This window comes from Pantherophis guttatus, chromosome 1 (genome assembly GCF_059756535.1).
Source record: "Pantherophis guttatus breed Tessera chromosome 1, ASM5975653v1, whole genome shotgun sequence".
Taxonomy (NCBI): domain Eukaryota; kingdom Metazoa; phylum Chordata; class Lepidosauria; order Squamata; family Colubridae; genus Pantherophis; species Pantherophis guttatus.
The window spans coordinates 123,566,919-123,588,696 of NC_142063.1; the positions used below are offsets into that span (position 1 = coordinate 123,566,919).

A 21,778-nucleotide genomic window follows, 5' to 3' on the forward strand; every position below is an offset into this window, starting at 1 on the left:
TGAAAGACAGCTGAAGCAGCAGGATGAAGAAAAAAAAAAAAAGAAGAGCTAGAAGGACTAGGAGTTTACAAGAGTTTGCCCAGTTTTTTCCCCTAAACACATATATCATGGACTCGGATATTGGAAATGGAGAACGAAGAATTGTTAAGAGGAAAAGCAGAAAGTAACAGATTTTCCTAGGAAGAAAACTGAAACAATATATGGAACAGTGCAGAGAAGGAATATCTGTTAGATCTATTTCTGTATAAGAATTAAAGTTCAGATACCCTAAATTAAACAAGGCTTCCCCAATCTGAGATCTTTCTGATACGTTCGAATCCAATTCACAAAAACATTAAATTATTTATTCATAATATATAAAAGTCCTGGGCAGGTGAGCATTGAATTGATTGGATGTTCATTATTTAAAATGAGTGATAATCAATCTGAGGTTGCAAGTGGAAATTCAAGTGCTTTGATTCAAGTCACTGTGAGATTACAAGGTTCAGTGGTGGGTTTCAAAATTGGTTCTGTGGGAATGGCTTGGTGGGCGTGGCATGGCATGGCTTGATTGGCATGGCTTGATGGGCGTGGCAGGCGAAGGATACTGTAAAATCTCCATTCCCTCCCCAATCCAGGGGAAGGTTACTGTAAAATCCCCATTTCCTCCCGATCAGCTGGGACTTGGGAGGCAGAGAATAGATGGGGGTGGGGCCAGTCAGAATTTTTACTACCGGTTCTCCGAACTATTCAAAATTTCCGCTACTGGTTCTCCAGAACTGGTTAAAACCTGCTGAAACCCACCTCTGGTTTAAACATCTAAAAACAAAGGATTCCAATTTTCATTAAAATATTTTTAATCTGGTTTGGAGTGGAATGAAAAGCTGAAGATGTTCACTTTAGATTCAAAAATCTAAATCTATTTACCTGGCTTTCATTCTTCACCTAAAGAATCAGAACAATCTAAAGAATAATGTTTAAATATCAAAGGATACCTCCTCCAGTTTTTGTTTTGTTTTGTTTTTTCTTTTTAAAACTGTTTGTAATCATGGACTGTGGAGGTTCTGGAATGACAACAAACAGTATGGTTCAGTCATTTAGTTGAGAATGCTTCTAAGCATTTGCAAATGTTAAAATATTCAAGAGGATATTGTATCCATGGCAGTAAACATCATTTCTGTTGATCTGAATTTCTTTCCCCTTAAAAAGCCCTAAAGAATTAGGACCATCATTGGGAATCATTCATAATTTTTTTTTTAAAAAAAACAAAGGTGAAGAGTTCTGTCTCTTAGCTTAATTTACATTGTACAGCAAAATACTGCCTGGGCAGTCTTTATAAACTCAATAAATTCCATTTATATAGTTCTCATAGTTTATTGAAATTGTCCCAGAAGAAGAAAAAAAAAGATGGTTTCAGAAGAAAAAAACTATCAAATGTTTTCTACAAATATGAACAGGGGAGATAATCTAGTTCTAAAAAAAAATTCTCCTCATTGACTGGTATAAAACTTTCCCATAATGGAAGAAGGCCACTTATGGAAAAATTCATAAGACATCTTACATGAGACATGAGAAATGCTTTCAATGTATTTCTTCTCAATGCAATTTCTAATATTTCTTCAAATAGCTATTTCTATTTGCCCTAGCTCCTCAAAGATGCATAAGCATTTTGACCTTAATTAAATATTAAAAACTGCATTTACTGAATAACCCCTTCCATAAGCAATTTGGCTTCAGATTTAAGTTATATGTTACCAGTAAAATTATAGGAGAGCAGAATGGAGAAATCTGCCTTTTAAAAGGAACTGCCCCCCCCCACCCTCTTACTGAATCATTTGTGAAATTAACTTTGATAATGTTTGTTTGTTTGTTTTACATAAAATTTTATTTTGTTTTCTTTCAAGCAAAGTTGGATCAATCATTCTTGACTCATAACAATACAAATGCAACTCATTTTCCTGGCTGGGTATTAAACCTTGCTTTTGACAATCACATTACTTTACTCAAGGAGCTCAGCAGTACTCTATATAGATAGAAGTAATTCAAAGTAAATAAATGTATACTGTATTAATTACATATTAAGTATATTATGCACTCTTGATTAAATAATTCAGGAAGACTTTTTTTTTTTTTTTGCTATAAAAACTTGACCATAGTTGGACATATATTTTTCCTTCCCTGAAGTGTCAAGACAACATGAGACAAAGCCTCAACGTAACGGCTCACAACTTTGTTTTAATATCTTATTTGGCTTACTGCATTTCTTTGGTTAAGAAAATTATAGACAAGAGAATAGAGAAGGATTAAATTGCCTCCTGCGTATATAGCCTCCAAAATTGCAAGTAATTAACTTCAAAAGGGTAAGCAATAATGAACCTGTGCTAGAAAATAATTCCAGCTCTGAAAAATCATTTTCTAAAAAAACCAGAAATAAACCCAGCCTAAGTGGCTAAGTAAATCTTTTGTACAAGAATTCCAAGGAGAACAGGTCAGCCTGAAACTCTGCCAAGAATGCCACTTTATAAAACTTTAGTAAGACCACACCTGGAATACTGCAATCAATTTTGGTCACCATACTACAAAAAGATGTTGAGTTCAGAGAAGAGCAACTAAGATGATCAAAGGTCTGGAGACAAAAATATATGAAGAACGGTTGCAGGATTTGGGTATGGCTAGTCTAGAGAAAAGAAGAACTAGGGGTGACATGATAGCAGTATTCCAATATTTGAGGGGCTGCCACAAAAAGAAGAGGGGGTCAAATTATTCTCCAAAGCACCAGAGGGTAGGACAAGAAACAATGGTTGGAAACTAATCAAAGAGAGAAGCAACCTGGAATTAAGAAGAAACTTCCTAACAGTGAGAACAATTATTTATTTATTTATTTATTTTTTATTTTTTATTAGATTTCTATACCGCCCTTCTCCCGAAGGACTCAGGGCGGTGAACACCCAAAGGATAAAACACAGGAATACAAAATTTAAAACAGATTAAAACAGATTAAACAATTTGGCTCAATTTTAAAAATATCCCATAATTAAACAAATTAAAATTAGTATTTAAAATTTAAATTTTAAAATTTTAAAAGGGAGAAGATTTAGGCCAGGCCAGCTTGATGAAATAAAAACGTTTTAAGCATGCGGCGGAAGGTGCGCAGATCCGGGATCCTCCGTATCTCCGGGGGGAGCTCGTTCCAGATTGTAGGTGCCCCCACAGAGAAGGCTCTCCCCCTGGGGGCCGCCAGTCGACACTGTTTGGCCGACGGCACCCGGAGGAGCCCCTCTCTATGGGAGCGTACTGGTCGGTGGGAGGCTATTGGTGGTAGCAGGCGGTCCTGTAAATAACCAGGTCCTAAGTCATGGAGCGCTTTAAAGGTGGTAACCAGAATCTTGAAGCGTACTCGGAAGACCACCGGGAGCCAGTGCAGCTCGCGCAGGAGAGGTGTTACATGGGAGCTCCACGTTGTTCCCATAACCACCTGCGCGGCCGCACTCTGCGCCAGTTGGAGCCTCCGAGTGCACCTCAAGGGGAGCCCCATGTAGAGAGCATTACAATAGTCCAGACAAGAGGTGACAAGGGCATGAGTGACCGTGTGTAGGGAGTCCCGATCTAGAAAGGGACGCAACTGGCGAATCAGGCGAACCTGATGAAAAATCCTCCCGGTCACGGCCGTCAAGTGCTCTTCTAGAGACAGCCGTGAATCCAGGAGGACGCCCAAGTTGCGAGCCCTTTCCGTGGGGGCCAATGATTCGCCCCCAATAGTCAGTGATGGTGCCAGCTGACTATATCAGGACGTCGGAAACCACAGCCACTCAGTCTTGGATGGGTTGAGCCTGAGCCTGTTCCTCCCCATCCAGATCCGTACGGCCTCCAGGCACCGGGACATCACTTCAAGAGCATCGTTGGGGTGGTCCGGGGTGGAGATGTACAGCTGAGTGTCGTCAGCGTACTGGTGGTACTTCACCCCGAAACCACGGATGATCTCGCCCAGCGGCTTTACATAAATGTTGAACAAAAGGGGCGAGAGAACCGATCCCTGCGGCACCCCACATATGAGGGGCCTCGGGGTCGATCTCTGCCCGCCTGTCAACACAGACTGCAACCGGTCGGAGAGAAAGGAGGAGAACCACCATAAAACGGTGCCTCCACCCCCAACTCTTCCAACCGGTGCAGCATGATACCGTGGTCGATGGTATCAAAAGCCGCTGAGAGATCTAACAGGACCAAGACAGAGGAGCAACCCCTGTCCCGAGCCCTCCAGAGATCATCAACCAATGCGACCAATGCCGTTTCCGTGCTGTACCCAGGCCTGAAGCCCGACTGGAACGGATCTAGATACGATGTTTCATCCAGGTACTGGGGAAACTGTCGTGCAACCACACTCTCGACAACCTTCGCAACGAAGCGAAGGTTGGAGACTGGAGAATAATTAGCCAATACTGCCAGGTCCAGGGAAGGCTTCTTGAGGAGAGGCCTCACCACTGCCTCCTTCAAGGCGGCGGGGAAGGCACCCTCACCCAACGAAGCATTTATAATCCCCTGGAGCCAGCCTCGCGTCACCTCCCGGGAAGCCAGTACTAACCAGGAGGGACACGGGTCCAACAAACATGTGGTTGCATTCAGTCTACCCAGAATCTTGTCCACGTCATCTGGGGTCACAGGATCAAACTCGTCCCAGATAACCTTCTCAAGACCTGCCCCCGTCACCCTCGCTGGACCTACCCAGTTGGAGTCCAGACCTTCCCGAATCTAAGTGATTTTGTCATGCAGATATTGTACAAAATCCTCGGCTCTTCCCTCCAAGGGGTCCTCCCGCGCTTCCTGGTGGAGCAGGGAGCGGGTCACCCTAAACAGGGCGGTTGGGCGATTATCTGATGACGCAATAAGAGCAGCACAATGAGTACATTTTGCTGCTTTTATCGCCACTAGGTAATTCTTAATATGAGATCTTACCAGTGTCCAGTCCGATTCAGAAAGACTAGCCCTCCAACTACTCTCTAGGCGTCTTTTCCGGCGCTTCATCTCCCTCAGCTCCTCAGTAAACCAAGGAGCCAGGTGAGTACGGCGCCGGGTCAGAGGCCGCAAAGGCACGACTCGATCCAGAGCTCCAGCGGCCACTCTATCCCAAGCGGCCACTAGGTCTCCAGTCGAGGCGTGTGCAGATCCTCGGGGATTGGCCCAAGCTCCCTTTGGAACCTATCAGGTTCCATCAGGTGCCTGGGCGGTACCATCTTACCGGTTCTGCCTCCCTGCGGCGGGGTACCGCGGTTCGAAGGTCAAGGCGAAGGAGAGAGTGATCCGACCATGACAAGGGCTCAGTGACTATGTCCCCTATCTCAAGATCACTCAACCACTGTCCAGAGACAAAAACCAGGTCCAGTGTGTTTCCCCCCCTGTGCGTAGGGCCAGAAATTAGCTGGGTCAGGTCCATGGCCGTCATGGAAGCCATGAACTCCCGAGCCACCTCAGATGCCTCACCCGCGGACGGCAGGTTGAAATCCCCCATAACCATGAGTCTGGCCATAGTGGCCATAATTAATCAGTGGAATGGCTTTCCTTCAGAAATTGTGGGTGTTTAATCACTGGAGTTTTTAAGAAGAGACTGGACAGGCACTTCTCTGAATAGTATAGGGCCAGGATGACAAACCTATGGCACATGTGCCTGAGGTGGCACACAGAACCCTCTCTGTGGGCATGTGCCGTCGCCAGCTGCTCTTCCAGGTTCCGTCACGCGGATGCACGCTTGACCAGTGTCTGGCGTGCATGTGCGTGATGAAACCTGGGAGAGCATCTGGCCGCCACGCACATGCGCACCGGCTAGCTGCTCTTTTCCGGGTTCCAATGCTCCAGTGTGCACCAGTTTTGGCACTTGGTGTCGAAAAGGTTAACCATCACTGGTATAGGGTCTCTTGCTTGAGCTGGGACTGGACTAGAAGACTTCCAAGGTCCCTTCCAGCTCTATTCTATTCTATCAATCATGAGGTATTGCTAGGAGAATCTTTCTCTAACAGTTGGAACTACATAAAATCCTTAGTGAACTACTAAAGCAGGAAAAGCACACGTTGGTTGAGAATAAGCATGAAAACCTTAACTTCAGAGCTGCCTTTCTATGCAGAGGCATCCACAGAATCTGATGCCTTCACCAAAAAGACAAACAGTGTCTGCAGTGGGTGGTCAAAAAAGTCAAAATGGCAGACACTTGTTATAATTGAAGCTCCGTCTGTAATGCTTGATTCATTGCAACTGTCATTTACACTCTTTGGGTATGATTCTCTGGACCACAGTGCAAGTTCTGCCCTCTTGTGTTTGTACAAAAGGGCAGAGCTTGCATCGCAACAGCACAGTGTTCATTTTGTCATTTATCCTCCTGTTTATCCTTTCTAAACACCTGCCTCTGCTTCTATGTCTGATGTGTCCTTCTAGACAAAGCTGCCATGTTCTGAGTTACAGACCTTGGCTAGATGCTACGTCTTCTAAAGACCCATACCATTCTTTTGATTTTCAGTATCTTTAGAAGAAACACTTTAATGTATATGCTATAGTATAGTGTCATTTCATCTAGAAATGCCTTAAAGAGTATGCAGCTTAAAAGTGATTAGGCAGCGAGAAGGAACAATAAAATCTTGCTTCTGCAGAAATTGCATAATGTCCCCTATGATTATGTAGCTCAAGAGCTCTATAGAGCCAGAACTGAATGAACATTTGTAAATATCTTACATTGTATTGCATCCTTTATAATATGTGCAGATAAGGATGAGGATGAGAACTATATAGCCTTTGGCTCAGATGAATGAACTCTTCCAGATGGGTGTAGCCCTGGTGTGGGTTCTACTTACCTTTATTACCAGTTCGCAGTGGGGCACACACGCTTTCTGCACATGTGCAGAAGCTTCTGCGCAAGTGCAGGAGCTTCCTGATGACATCTGGGTCAGTGGGCAGAGCCTCCGGCTGGTTTTACTACCAGTTCTATAGAACCAGTCTGAACCGTGGGCAACCCACCACTGGTGTAGCCCCAGTGGTGGGATTCAAGTAATTTAACAACCGGTTCTCTGCCCTAATAATTTCTTCCAACAATCACTTCACCAAACTGCTCAGAAAGTTAACAACCGGTTCTCCCAAAGTGGTGCGAACTGGCTGAATCCCACCACTGTGTAGCCCCTCCTGGAAAGGCAGGGGTGTGTTTTGTTGCTGCCTGGTTTTGGCATCTTGGCTTGCTGGGTTGCCTTCCTTTATTGTTTTATCCTTCCTTGTTAGCTGCCCAGACCTGTTGGACTCAGGCAATATACAAATGATAACAACAGCAATAGCACTTAGACTAATATACTGCTTCACAGTGCTTCACAGCCCTCTCTAAGCTGTTTATAGAGTCAGCATATTGCCCTCAACAAGCTGGGTCCTCATTTTACTGACCTCGGAAGGATGGAACGCTGAGTCAACCTTGAGCCAGTGAGAATCAAACTCCTGGCAGTGAGCAATGAGTTAGCCTACAATACTATGTTCTAACTACTGCACCACCATGGCTCCCTTGATGAGATAGAGAAAAAGACAGAGAATATATGATAGACAGTTTGTTATATTGGTTAAGGTACACTGCTAGAAAGTGGGAAATGGTGAACTGTAGTCCCATATTAGTCATAAAGCCAGCTGGGTGACCTTGGGCCAGTTACTCCCCCTCAGCCCTAGGAAGGAAGCAATGGTAAATTCTATTGAAAACTTGACAAGAACACCGCAAGTATAAACCCAGACAGTCACAAGGAATCAACAATGACTTAAAGATTCACACATTCATGTGTGTGTGTCTTTAAGTCATTGTTGAATCCTTGTGACTAAGAAATATCTATATTTCTATCCTGTTTCTATTCACAATACAGATGATGATGATGATGATGATGATGATGATGATGATAATGATGATGATGATGATACACATAAACACAGAGTAAAATAATAACAGTAATTTTTTAGAAAGTCATAAATATTTAAAATGTTAAGGCAGGTCATATGTGCAAGTAATATAATTTGAGACAATAAAGTGATTTTTATTTTATTTTAATTTTTTAATTTTTGCTTAATTTCTGCTGTTAGATATGACATCAAGTGACCTCTAGTTTTGGGGATGGCATTATTCTGTTCCCTAAATCATCTGGTAAATTGACCTCTTTTTGAGGGGCCTGAAATTTAATTTTTATTACCCCCTCCCCCTCAAAAAGAAATCTCCCTTAAGAATTTTATACAATGAACCTTTTTATACAATTATACAATTAACCCTTTGATACAATTGCTCAAGGGTTAAAACTAAAGGGGTCTTTTATAATTCCATAAGGCAGAGAACTTTGGCTTCAAATACATACAATGATACTAAAATAATAATAATATTGAAGTGCATCAAGAACTTGTCTTGGGACTACTGGAGAGGCAATTAGAATAAAGTTATGAAAGATTGTTTTTATAGATGATAACTGCTGCGAGATTATTATGTGCACAAAAATGGAAAGAGACTCGGTAATGCCCAAAACGGAGGAATGGTTGGTGAAGATGACAGAATTAGAAGAGATGGAAAAATTGATTTGTTTAATTAGAGAAAGGACAATAACAACATTTATTAGTGACTAGAAACTCCTTGAGGATTTTTTGCTGGAAAAAAAAAACCTTGTGATTTATAAGTTTGGTGATCAGAGAGGGCAGACTATGGAAAGAAGAAAATTATGTTGTAATCTTAGACAGACAGGGCAAAATATAAATGTATTTGTAACTGCTGTTAAGAAGATTGGAAGATGTTTCTTTATAACTTTTCCTTTCCTTTCTTTTTTCTATTTTTCCTGTTCTCTATCTCTTTATACTTTTTTTCACTTCTTATTATTAGTACTTATTTTCAGTACTTTCCTTACTTTTTTCTTTCAAAATGTGTTTAGTTCTTATTCTTTTAAATCTCTCTCTCTCTCCCTCTCTCTCTCTCTCTCTCTCTTCATACACACACACACACTGTGAGAGAGAGAGAGAGAGAGAACACACACACACACACACACACACAGAAGCTTCCTGCTTTTATGAGCCTAGGAATGCCTCCCCCCCAAAAAAAGGGAAGTAAAATCCTATTGAAGACTATAACTTTCAGCTCCAAAGACTGAAATACTCACAGCCACTACGATTTCTTAGGAGGAGCTTAAATCTGCTCTTCCCCATAGCCTCTAAACACAAGACCTAAACAAAGAATAGCATCATTTGGTAAGCCTGGGATTGAGAAAGCAATTGTGTTATCATCAGTGTTGTAGTAATATCTGACCCCAAATGAAAGAACGATATCATGTCAGACTTGATCTTCCCCAAAGCACCAAGCAGGATCAGTCACAGAGAAATGACAACTATTACAACACTCCTAATTGTTCTAGGCCATCCAGAAAGATATCAAGGTCAATATTATCAAAAGCTATTGAGAGATCCAGAAGAGACAGAACATCCAATCACCACTATATTATAAGCCACCTAGAGTCACCTCCAGGCAATATATCAGTTCTGATAGAGGTCATTAGCAAACATGGCCAAGCATCCTAGCCTGAAACTTGACTGAGAAGGTCCCTGTAACATTGGAAGTTTGCAAAACTTGTCCAGAACAGTTGGGTCCAGAAAAGGGGATGTACCAACATTCATTCTCTTTGAAGATTACTACCCAACTAGATGCTCTCTCCCACATGGCCTTCAAAAGCAGAAGGGACAGAGACCTAATAAATATATGAGAGACTAAGTTTTCAGGTCTACTAAAAAAAAAGTCCACTAAGTGCAGTGTCTAATTCAGCTAATTAGTGCTGAAAACAAAGAAATCCAGTGACAAATGTGAGACAGGCTTGAATGTCTCCACCCACTGACCTCTGAAAAACTAAGCACAAATTACTACAAGTAGTACTACTACCCTTTGCTCCCCACCCCACTAGTAGAATGCAGATCAAAGTGTAGGGGGAAAAATGAACAAGGCTTCTAAATATTTCATTAGATTGGGTTTTTTTAAATATGTGTGTGTGTGTGTGTGTGTGTCTAAATGGATTCTTAATTTCACCTTCAACTTCCTTTCAAGTTTCTTTAAGAAGATTTGCTTTAATACAAATTGAGCTATGCCCTAGCCATCCTGCTTAGAATTCTTATGATAGCATCTTCCGTTACTGGCTTAGAAATTATTAGCTCTTGTTTATATTTAAATGTCTCTTGAAATTAATGAAAATCTGCACAGCATGGAGGGTTTTTTTTGCAGCAACTATTTCTTTTCCTTGCTATGTGTGTAGATATGCTAGCAGCGTAAAATAAAATCTGTCAGAATGGTACCTGCAGTCCCCCTACTTTCCTAAAGCTCTCAGAGTAGAGATACAGATGTTGCCTTATGTCATGTTTTCCATGTATGAGGTTTTGCATGACCCACCTTCACCCTGATCCCCAAACATGGAGGGGGCAAATTTATCTACGTTTATACATATCCAGAATAGATATCCTGAACAATGTATACAGATCACAAAGTGGCAGTATGTGACTGAATGCATCCTTATTGAGATTCATCAGTTAGAGGTAGATTGGACAAATTTCAATAAAGCTGAAAATACCTTCTGGTGGTCAATATAGTTGGCTAAAATAAGTTATTTTAACCTATTTGTAGCATTCAGAGGACCAAGTAGGGGAAAAACCTAAACTAATGTTTCCCATATTCTCTGCCTGGTGTTAGGTGCACTATCATCTGTTGGAATTTGGTAATATGTTTTGCCTAGAAAACATAATCCTGATCTTTCCATGTTTTAAAAGTTGGGATAGAGAGGAGGAGGAATTATTTATATTATAAACTTACATCTCATATTATATTGCTGACCAGATTGAGATATAAAGTTATCCCATAGCTGAGTATTAGAGAGAGGCTGTTCCAACTGTTGTGAGTAAAGACACGAGTTTATTTTAGCAAACAACATTTTTTTTTAGATGAAAGCACACTCCTCTGTGCGCAAAAGAACTATAATTAGTGCTAAGAGGAAAGCTTTGATTTCATTTTTCTTTATACAACTAAAGAATAGAAAGGACATTGTGTTGGCAGAAATTCCAGGCTTGTGCAAGCTTGTTTCTATAACCTTAAACCATGATATCCTATGAATGGCCCCTCTGACTAATTCTGCATTAATTCTATTGGTATGCAAATGGAAGCATAATTGAAGTAAAAAAATGTATATATTCCTCTGCTATATTCTCAGGGGCTACTGGCAAAAAGGAAGAGGATCGCAATGATCACTAAAAGCTATTTCTTTCCCAATGGGTCTTCCAGGTGATCTTTTTTTTTTTTAATTTTGATTTATATGCCGCCCTTCTCCGGAGACTCAGGGCGGCTTACAATGCGCTAAGCAATAGCCTTCATTCTTTTGTATATTTATACAAAGTCAGCTTATTGCCCCCACAAACTGGGTCCTCAATTTACCTACCTTAGAAAGGATGGAAGGCTGAGTCAACCTTGAGCCTTGGCGAGATTCGAACCTGCAGTAATTGCAGGCAGCTGGTCTTAATAACCAGCTTAATAACAGGGTGCCTTAGACCACTGTACTACCAAGGCAGCAAAGAAAATAGCTGGTCCTTCCTAAAGACTAAAAAGGTTAGATTTTTTTTATACCACTGTGTATAAAAGTGGTGTCTTGAAGGTGACGAGAGCAGAAAAGGGACATGAGACACCCCATGAGCCTTAACTGTTTACCTGCTATATTTATCCAAAAGATTGTGTTCATAATTTACACATATATGAGCTTCGTGGGCAAAGCTCTATGGGAAGGGCTTATGGAAAAATTCTAGGCATGGGATGAGGGGACAATGAGAGCTGCCTGGAAAAGCCAAGAATATATCAAAAGGAGAGTCAGCTAGAGTTGGGTATCGTCAAATACCCAAAGGTGTCAAACTTTTATTATCACGGTGATGTCATGTGACATATCGTGACTTTTTTTCCCCTCTTCACTAAACTGAGCATGGGCGTGGCCAGCGCCCATGGGCTGTGAGTTTGACAGCCCTGGTCTGTTCACTAACACTACCTCCCAGTGACAAACAACTCTTGGCAGACCTAAGTATTTCTAAATTTAGTAGGATTTTATCATTGACATGGCTGAATATCCCGTGTCCAATTTTGAGGATGCATAGAAGCAAGGGCATAAGTGATGAGAAGGAATGAGGAGTTGAATATATATTTCAGAACGGTGTTCACTAGCCTTGTTAACAAATATGGAGTTAACCGAAACTGAGTTCGGTAGAGGGACAAGCTCACATCAAGTAAGCTATATCTCATCCATTTTCTTCTTCCAATATAATTTTGTCACCCAAAATTGGGGGGATCAAAGTTCCCCATTACCTTAAAAATGTATTCAAGAATTATAGGAAGAGAATATCTGTAGCTCAGGGTTGAAATTTGAAATCCTTGGTGCTCTCTGAGCTTGGTTGTTTGCTTGCAAATATTGGATAACGAAATGTCTGCAAGCAACCAACCAACACCAAGGACAAGAATTATTAAATAATGTAGGCTAGTGATTTGAAAACACTGTTCAAAAGTTTAGAAAATACTTGTCTGTACCAAAAATATCACAACAGTTTTGCTGCGAAAAATAATAACTAGTACTAGTAGGCTCTTATGGAAACAAATCAACCAAAAGTCCTAAAATGACTTCAAGGAATCTTTTCACCTCTCTTGTTGTGTGTGTCCTCCCCTCCTCTATGTTTTGAGATAGCAGTTTGTGGCCAGGGATGAGAGAAGAAGCCTACTGAACATCTGTCTGTCAGGGCCATTTCATTATCATGCTCCTGAATTTGTGGTGGTTATTCTTTTTAAATTGCATAACAGCTTGGATTGTTAAAAATAAAATATGGCAGTATTTTGGCATCCACTGTGTTCTCTTGGTTCTGAGCGGCACCGTTGTTACCACTTAAAACTCAATCAATTCTACTGATCTGCAGAACAGATGGTAGAACTGGCCCATAAGAATCTGTGCAAAGCAATTAGAAAAAGCAAGGAAAGGATTAATACAAGTGAATTAATTATCAGTGACATCTATCCAGCACTGTACACAGGAGTCTGCCTGTTTCTCAGATGCATGTTGATTGCTTTGATGACACTCTCTTCTTCGAGGGCCAGGGCCTCTGAGATTTGACTGGGAAAGCAGAGTTTAATTACACGGGGAGTAACCCCCAATGGGATTGCCTATTTCAGACAAAGTCTTTAGAAAATGGTATGTTTGCTTAAACTTAGAAGGCTTGTGACAAATTTGGCTCCGAATGAGGTGAATACAAAGGCCTTATCTTGAATGGATCTGCAGACACTGTAGTTAGACAGCAGCAAAGCAGAACCAGGCATAGATCCCCATTCATTATCATGATGATGAACTTAACCCATGGTGGGGAATGAAGGCTAACTGGGGTCAATAGAGGTATCATTAGAGCTGTATCAAAATTACTTCGATAGAGGTAGATAGCTACATTTGCTCCAACTTATCTAAGCCATTGTTTTTTTCTGTTGCTTGCTTTCCAATATTAGAAACATTGCTGGGAAGCTCCATTTGGGAGTGTTTATGGGAAATAGTTAAAAAAAATCACACACACACACAAACACACACACACACACACACACAATTTAATGGGGGCATGATGATGAGAGGTCCTCTCACCTGAACCAATCAGGGAGACACAGTTGGTACAATCCAGAACACATTTGCACATGTTAAATCTTACTAATTTCAATGAACCCTTAGTGTATTTGTCTGTACACTAGATTGTGGACATTAACTCTGAGGTGGGGGGGAAAAAAGAATAATGAATTTTAGTGTTCATTAACCTACTTTTTCTCTACGCTGTATAATTTATAGACAATAGATAGACACAGTGCTGGTTTCTCAGCTATGAGAAAATTGCTGACATAGAAATAAAGAAAATCAATAAACATTGTTTAACATATGTTCATTAGTAAACAGTTTTTCGGGTTTTACAAAACAAGGACAGAATCTGCTCACAAGGAGATAAATGTGCCAAAAAATAGAACAGCGCAGAGAAAAGAAGTCACACCGAATAGTTTTATTTGAACTCTTGCATTATTTGTAAGCATCTCAAAGTCACTGAAAGTGAGTGGGAGGCCATATAAATTCTCTTAAATAAATAAAATAAATAAATTCCATAATATCATTTTTGGAGCTCTCCCAACTGTGAGTTTTGTCCAAAATCATGCTGTGGCCACAGGCACCTCCTCTAGATCTTTCCAGTTTCCTTTCCTTGATTTGATTTTATTTATTTTTTCTTTCAGATGATAACGATAGAAACTGGCCATCTGCAACGCAAAACTTCAGCTTTTGGCACCATCATTATTTCCAGGCGTATGTGCATTTTGAGAAATGAAAAATGAAAAATAGATAACCTAGTAGTTAAGATTGTTTCTGGATGGATGTGCACACTTCCAAAGACAAAGCTAAGGAGAGATTAGTAGGAAGCAAGGTGATAAATGGATGCTTTATGACCAGTTACCATGACACTCTTACTATGGTAAACATTTGTAAGCATGTGCAAGGAATACTCTCAAATCTGTGCCCCACCAATCCAATCATGTTGCTCTAAGACAATATTTCAAGATCAGTTTGAGGTTCACAACTGAACAAAATATCCAAGTATCCAAACAAAGCTATTCCTTCAAAGGGGACTGAAGAGGGAGAAAGCCCCATGATATTAATACTGATAATCAGACGGACTTGCCCATGGAAATAAATCTATAGAAATCTAGAACCAAATTACATTTCACAGCAAGGCTATATACCCAACATATATATATATATATATATATGTATGTATGTATGTATGTATGTATGTATGTATGTATATGTATATGTATATGTATATGTATATGTATATGTATATGTATATGTATATGTATATGTATATGTATATGTATATGTATATGAATATGTATATGTATATGTATATGTATATGTATGGAAGTGAATTAGCAAATGGAACAGGCAAGAAATTTTAACTACACTGTCTTGCCAGGGTTGCAGTTATAACGCTGATATTCTCTATAACTACTTTAAATATAGATTCAAAACCCTGATAAGCTCTGATCATGGATCTCCTACATTTTGTGTAGCTTAACCATTATGCAGAAATATGTATGAGATAATTAAACTTCATTATAACTTCCTGTCCTGATTACCTTTCAAGTTATGCCTCTGCTAAAGATATTTGGCATGGATAACAACGTAGTAGCTGCATCATACATATTTGAGAAGAGCAAAGCAGCCCTGTATTGCAAATTCAGATACCTTGATCCAGATTTTCCTATTGTACCACTAATAAGGGTGAAAAATTGGGGTATCACACATTCTAATAAGCTGCTGCCTAGCTACCAGAATTATTTTTTTCACTATCCAGCAAACGGTTGAATTTAAAGCTCCCGGCATTGCTTCCTAGCAATCTCACTTTTTCTGTACGTAAAGCAGTCTCAAAGTATTCAACGCTACGAATATTCTGAAAGAATTGCTAAAGGTTTCCTCAGTTTTTGGAATTCGCTTTTCCAAAAAAAGTAGAACTTTGTGGAGTGGAACGAAATGACTCCATATCTGTCACAGTAAAGGAAAAAGTGGGGAAATAAACCTTATCATTTCTTCTACGGATATTATTTTATTCAGCAAGATCATTTTTTAAAAAATCCTATGGCTGAATATAAACATTGAATATGTATTGTCAAAACTGGGTTTCTGTTTTTAAATAAAAATGTACGCAAATGTGAATGCTTATGTATGCATATACAGAGAGATAAAAGCTTGTCCAGGTTTATTTACTTTGTTCCCCTATCTTCTTTTCATGCAAATTCTACTATCTCTTGAGATTTTCAAAAGGTTGGGTTGGTGTTTTTTTGTTGTTGTTTTTTGGTTATATCAAAATACTTACTTACATTGTCCTTCTTTGTTACTATTTATTATTCTAGACTCTTGTTCTGAGGATGACCCAGCAAACTCTGATGTATGATCTAAGAAAATGAAGTATATAAAAAATAACTAAATGGATTCTGTTTAGAATGTGGATTCCACATAGCTTTATGGGGTAGTAACAGCTAACAGTAACAGAGTTGGAAGGGACCTTGGAGGTCATCTAGTCCAACCCCCTGTTCACGCATACTAGGGATTTGAACCGCTGAACTGCCGACCTTTCTGATTGATAAGCTCAGTGTTTTAGCCACTGAGCCACCTAGCCAGGCAAGTATAAACGTTATGTTTTACTGCAGTAAGGTACTATTCTTTAAGAGTGGGAGGGTGGAATAAAAACATAGAGGGCAGTGACTAACAGCAGACTAGCAGGTGAGGGACAGAGAAAGATAGCAAATATTGGGATCCTGATCAATCACCTGCCAAACTCCATCATTTTTTCTCCACCAAACCAGGTTTTGGTTCATCAAAATTGAAGAAATTTTGAATGGTCAGAATCCATTTAAACTTGTACTATATAAACTTTGAGGGTTTCAAAATTAAACAAATGAAATCCAATGGTTTCTTTTGAACACTTCTGCATGTTAATATTGCTACTAGATCCAGTGCATTAGCTGCAGTTTTGTTTTGTTTAAAAAAAAGATTAGCAGCCATACTATTTGCACAGATAACATTCAGAAGCGATATGTACTCCATAACAAAATATTCCCTACTTAGAAAAGTTGCTGCTGTTATTTTAATAGTGACAAGTAGTCCAATGGCTTTTAAGATAATAAATGCATTGCCTCCTACTCTTAAAGTTATGTCAGAACCTGAAAGACCAACAAATAATGGGAGTGCAATTAAGAAACATATTAAAGAACATCACAAAAACTTCATTATTCCAATCCAAGTGAAATAATCATTAGAAGTTTAAAAGTAAGTAGAAGTGATTACGAATAACAATAATAGAAGTAGAGCAACTCTGGGAAAGGAAAAGCAAAGATAGTGCCAATAGCGGTAGGCAACTTGGGTACAATCTCAAAACAACTGGAGCATCACTGGAACACTATCTGCATTGACAAAATCACCATTGGTCAATTGCAGAAGCTTTACTCAGATCAGCTTACAACCTTTTTAACATCATCAAACAATAACATCTGCATTTGCCAGGTCCTTGGGAAGGACTCAATAGGTGGGGGAAAAATGCCACATCCAGTATAAGCATCTGGCTGACTATGTGATGAATAACAACAACAACGACAATGACAACGACGACAGCAACAACAACAACAGCGATGATGATGATGATGATGATGATGATGATGATGATGATGATGATAATCATCATCATCCATCATCATCATCATCATCTGAGCTCTGGTCTTCTTATTATCACTTCAGTTGCATTTTCCATAGCTGGTCTTTTAATACATCTACTTGAATCTTTTTATCAAATGAGAGTAAGCATTCACAAACCAAGCCCCTTTCTCTATGCTCCGAGAGCAACAAAATCCAGTAAGAAAGTGTGGGAAGAGAAAAGAAAAAGTCTATGGTTTTATCTGTAGCAACTGGTCTCTCTACTTTCCTGGTTGATATTGCAAACAATGTCCTTCTCCAAGTTTACTCCGCCTTCACAGTGGCTGTAGTATAACAATATTTCAATAAAACAGGTCACAAAATTATTGCAGCATGGTAAATTATTACATGTTGTGGTAATCATTATAGGCTGGATGGTGGTGTCCCCCCCCCCCTTAAATTTCATTCTCAGTGTTTCTATATAATCTTGTTAAAGACATATTAACCTTTATATCGAAAAGACTGCCACTATGTAGGTTGCTCCAACTGCATACATAGAGTAGGACAAAGTGGATTTAGCATCCTCCTATCACACAACAAAGGATGTTGGCTGAGTGAGCATCCAAGGGCATATCAGCAGCATTGCCTCCAATCCTACAGTAGTATGCTGAAAATTTGAAATCAGAAACGAAACTTCTAGTTCCGTAGTTCAGTCCATGTGCGTCAGCCGACACATTGCTTCTGCTGTTTTACCATATCTCAGAAACAGATATTTTTTCCCTCCCTTTGCAATCATTTCAATTTATCCAGAATATCCAGAGAGATCTGCAACTGAAAGGAATTATTAATGAATGCTTTATTTGGATGCCTATATGGACAAACTTGCTACAAACTCCATCTTCCAAAAGTACTAATTATAAAAAAAAAATAGGAAAAAGGATTACTAAAAGAAATAGGTATAAGAAAGCTTCTAGAAACCCCAAGGTTAAGCAGAAAGTTCTTCTTATAAGCGGACAAGGATATCACTATTAAAATCATACCCATTACAAACATGATAAAATAGAAACACACACTAATGAATGCTATATCTATTTCCCAGCAATTAGAATCCTGGGGAGAAATCTCATTACTATTGTAGTAATCTAATAAAGGGCTTTGATGGAGCAAGACTGAAATATTTCTGGAAATGCATTAGGAAAAGTCATTTTTGTAACACTGTCTACTGACCTGCTGTATAGCCCATTGTTGAAATTACTAAGGAAATAGCTCAGGAAATGTTATAATCAAATGATATGCTGATCAAGCAGATAAACAAGCAGGAAAATCTCTTTTTAATGCAGTGTACCAAGAATCAAAGAAATGAAAGATAGGATATAATCTAACACATGGTAAGGAAACAAATAGCTCTCTCTTTCTCACGCACATGTAGTCACCTACACATCAGATTATTCATTTCCAGGATAAACAGAGTTAAGCAAGCATTAAAGATGAGAAGTAAAAGTGTTGGGAGGAGGAAGTAAAAAACACACACACACACACACACACACATTCATTGTTTAAACCAACACCGTTCATTATTCTTCCTCACAAACTATCTTTGCTTCTGTGACATACATACTAATTCAAGCACTGATGTTTTGTTGTTCTTTACTTTCAATATAGATCTTATTTTAAATGTGATTGGTTTGTACAAAAATAGTTGAGATCAAGAAAAATCTGCCCTACAAAATACTGGGAACTGTGTAAAGGCTATTTCTTATTCAGCTGGCGCATTCAGATACCAAACATTTTCCACAGAATCCTATGATCTGGATTGACATGGGGCTAATCTATTAAAGTCTTGAAAAGTACACCTTGGCTCAGAGGTTAGATCTAAGCGACCTTTCTCTGATCCCCTTCAGAACTTTGATTCTTCTTCTTTTCCGAAACTGCCAAGAGCTCAATTTCCCAACAACAGAGTTTGACTTTTAATCATTACAATTTATTTTCTGCTAAACCAAGATTCTTCCTGTGTATTTCAATTGACAACTTATATGGACAGACGAAAAGGTAAACTGACTACCGTAGCTAGGCTTTGGGTATGGATTGCATTAAATATTGGTGGAGTTATGAAAAGCACTGATTTTTCTCTTGGAAGTTTGTGGGAGCCACTGGGATAGTGGGTGCTCTGTTGAAGTGCACCCACATTCTTCAGCTTCACATTAAAGTGAAGCTGAAGACATTACAAATTTGCAGAGTACCAGACGTCTTACGGCTGTTGATGATTTGAATATGCAAAGTTAACTCATGGATCCTCGAACTTGGTATCTTTCTTTGTGATATCATTTCAAGTAATCAAATAATCAATAATGCTACTGATTATTCTGAGGCTTGCTATCAAATAAGCATGCAGGAATCAACCCTAAATCCATCCAGATAGTCATTCCAAAAGAACATTTTGCATGCTTCCTAAAACATCACTAATGAAATGGAAGCATTCTAGTCCTTGGATAACTGTCTACTTTCTAATGAAACAATTACGAATGAATAGAATGAATTAAAAGATTACAAGCATGATCTGGCATTTCAAAGAGTGAAAAGTAGACAGAGAGATTATTATTTCAGTTTTCGATTTTGAACAACACCCGGTTGAAGCGAAGGGGGAAAAAAGTTTCATAATAGCTGAAAACAATGATTTTGCCTATTCCCCCAAACCATTCAAAAGAGTGGGAAAATGTATGGAAAATAGTAACGGTGGCTGTTTTATGGAATAACTTTCCCAAATGCTCCTGAGGGAAAGCATCCTGTTAAATCCGTTGCTTAATGAATGCATAAGAATTGTATATAGTACAATAAAAGAATTGATCACCCTGCTTTACAAAGATAAAATCCCAAATATTTAGAGAGCAGTTTCAGTGTTCAGTGGAAATGTTTACTGGTACGGGGAAATTAAAGTGTCAACCAAGAAATAGTAAAGCTCATTAACTCAGAGTTTTCTTTTAACCGATATTCGAATTAACTTTATTACAAACTGGGTAATAGTAAGACTTGTTGGTTAAATCGCTTCCCACTTAGCATTCCAGAATGTTATTAAACCATATTAGCCATTACTCCAGGTAGAAAGAAGTTTTACTGCCTGCTTACTATTTTTATTCATTAAAATCCAACCTGAAGGCACACCCACAAGAGAGTCATTCATGAAGCTTATTGCATTCCTTTTTATTCAGAGTAGCCCATTTCTTCAACTGGGTAGATATCTGAAATATATTTTTTTTAGCACCCCCTCCCCCCCAATTTCAAGGAAGGGAATCAAAAAGGTAAGAGTGACCTCTAGCGTTCAAAAAGCTATTAGGAACTCAAGAAACAACTCATTCCTTTCCATCAAGGCATAAAGAGTATAATTCATTTGTTCCAAATATATTTTCCCTGTGCTTAATGGCACTCAGTGAATAAAACACAGGCAAGGCACTGGTTAAAATGTGTCCTGCCAACTGGTCCCATTCTTGAAAATTTGCCGATGTTCTAATCTGCATAAATTTGTGAACGGGATTAAAATCTTGCATGACTTCAGCGAACAGTTATGTTCTCAGTCACTTCTGCTAAGCACTGTTTGTTACTGACACATTGCAGAGCTTCTGGTGTGCTGTTATTTTGTCCATGTCATCTTCCCAAGCAACATATCAACAGTGCATTTATTCTCCAATCCAGCCATTCTGAGGAATGAGAACCCATCCGCTAAATGGGACTTCTTTTCTGACTCAGCATACTGGAAATCATTCTTTAGGAGCACTCCCTGCCCTGAGCTACGTTCAAGGGTCAAGGTGAGAAAGTGGCTCCATTCCTGGATGGAAATAAATATCTGAAAAAGTATAGCCCTGTCCCTCTCATTGGCACTGACAATCTACACCCACAAATGCTTTATCACAACAATTGACTAGCAATATCTAACCAAACCCATCAAATAGCAATAATGCAAGGAACAGTTCAGGGATTTCTTTTCAAGGGAAAATCAGTATAGTCCAAGCCGTGCATGTGACATGGAAGCAGCAAGGAACCCATGAGTGACTAGTAGTTTTAAAATTATACTTTTCTTCTTCTTAAAAAAAAAAAACTATACCAAAAACTATTCATACATTCTTTAATAATCACATGTGCTTCAAGTCTCAATGTGATGCTTCTTCAACATTGGGACAGAGTTTAGTCTTCCTCAAACTGGCAGTCTCCAACTATTTCTAAGCCAGTAAACCATTGACCATGTTGTCCAAGGAAGGTGGGAGTTATATAACCTAATATGTTTGAAGACCACCATGTTATGGAAGGCTGTTGTGGTTAACCCTGGCTTGGGGAAACCCATCAGGTTAAACCTGAAGCAGCAGTGCAGATACTGATCCTGTCTAAAAAGAGAAGAGCCAGGATTACACGGGGCAACTGGAAGAAGAGCAGAAGAGACACCATGACTCTGTGATTACCAAAATAATCATTCCAATATCCATTTGGAAAAGGGTGTGTGTGTGTGTTGAATTAGAAATCTTTAAGACAGCCAAAGGAGCCATCCTCACTCTGCAAGGGAGAGGAGACTGAAGGCA

At 39.3% G+C, this 21,778-nt stretch overlaps 1 protein-coding gene across 2 annotated transcripts in view; it reads right to left on the reverse strand.

Annotated features, from left to right (window-relative positions):
- CNTNAP5 (contactin associated protein family member 5) overlaps positions 1-21,778 on the reverse strand; it is a 414,934-nt gene that overhangs the window by 392,094 nt on the left and 1,062 nt on the right. The gene's annotated exons all lie outside the window — the stretch shown is intronic.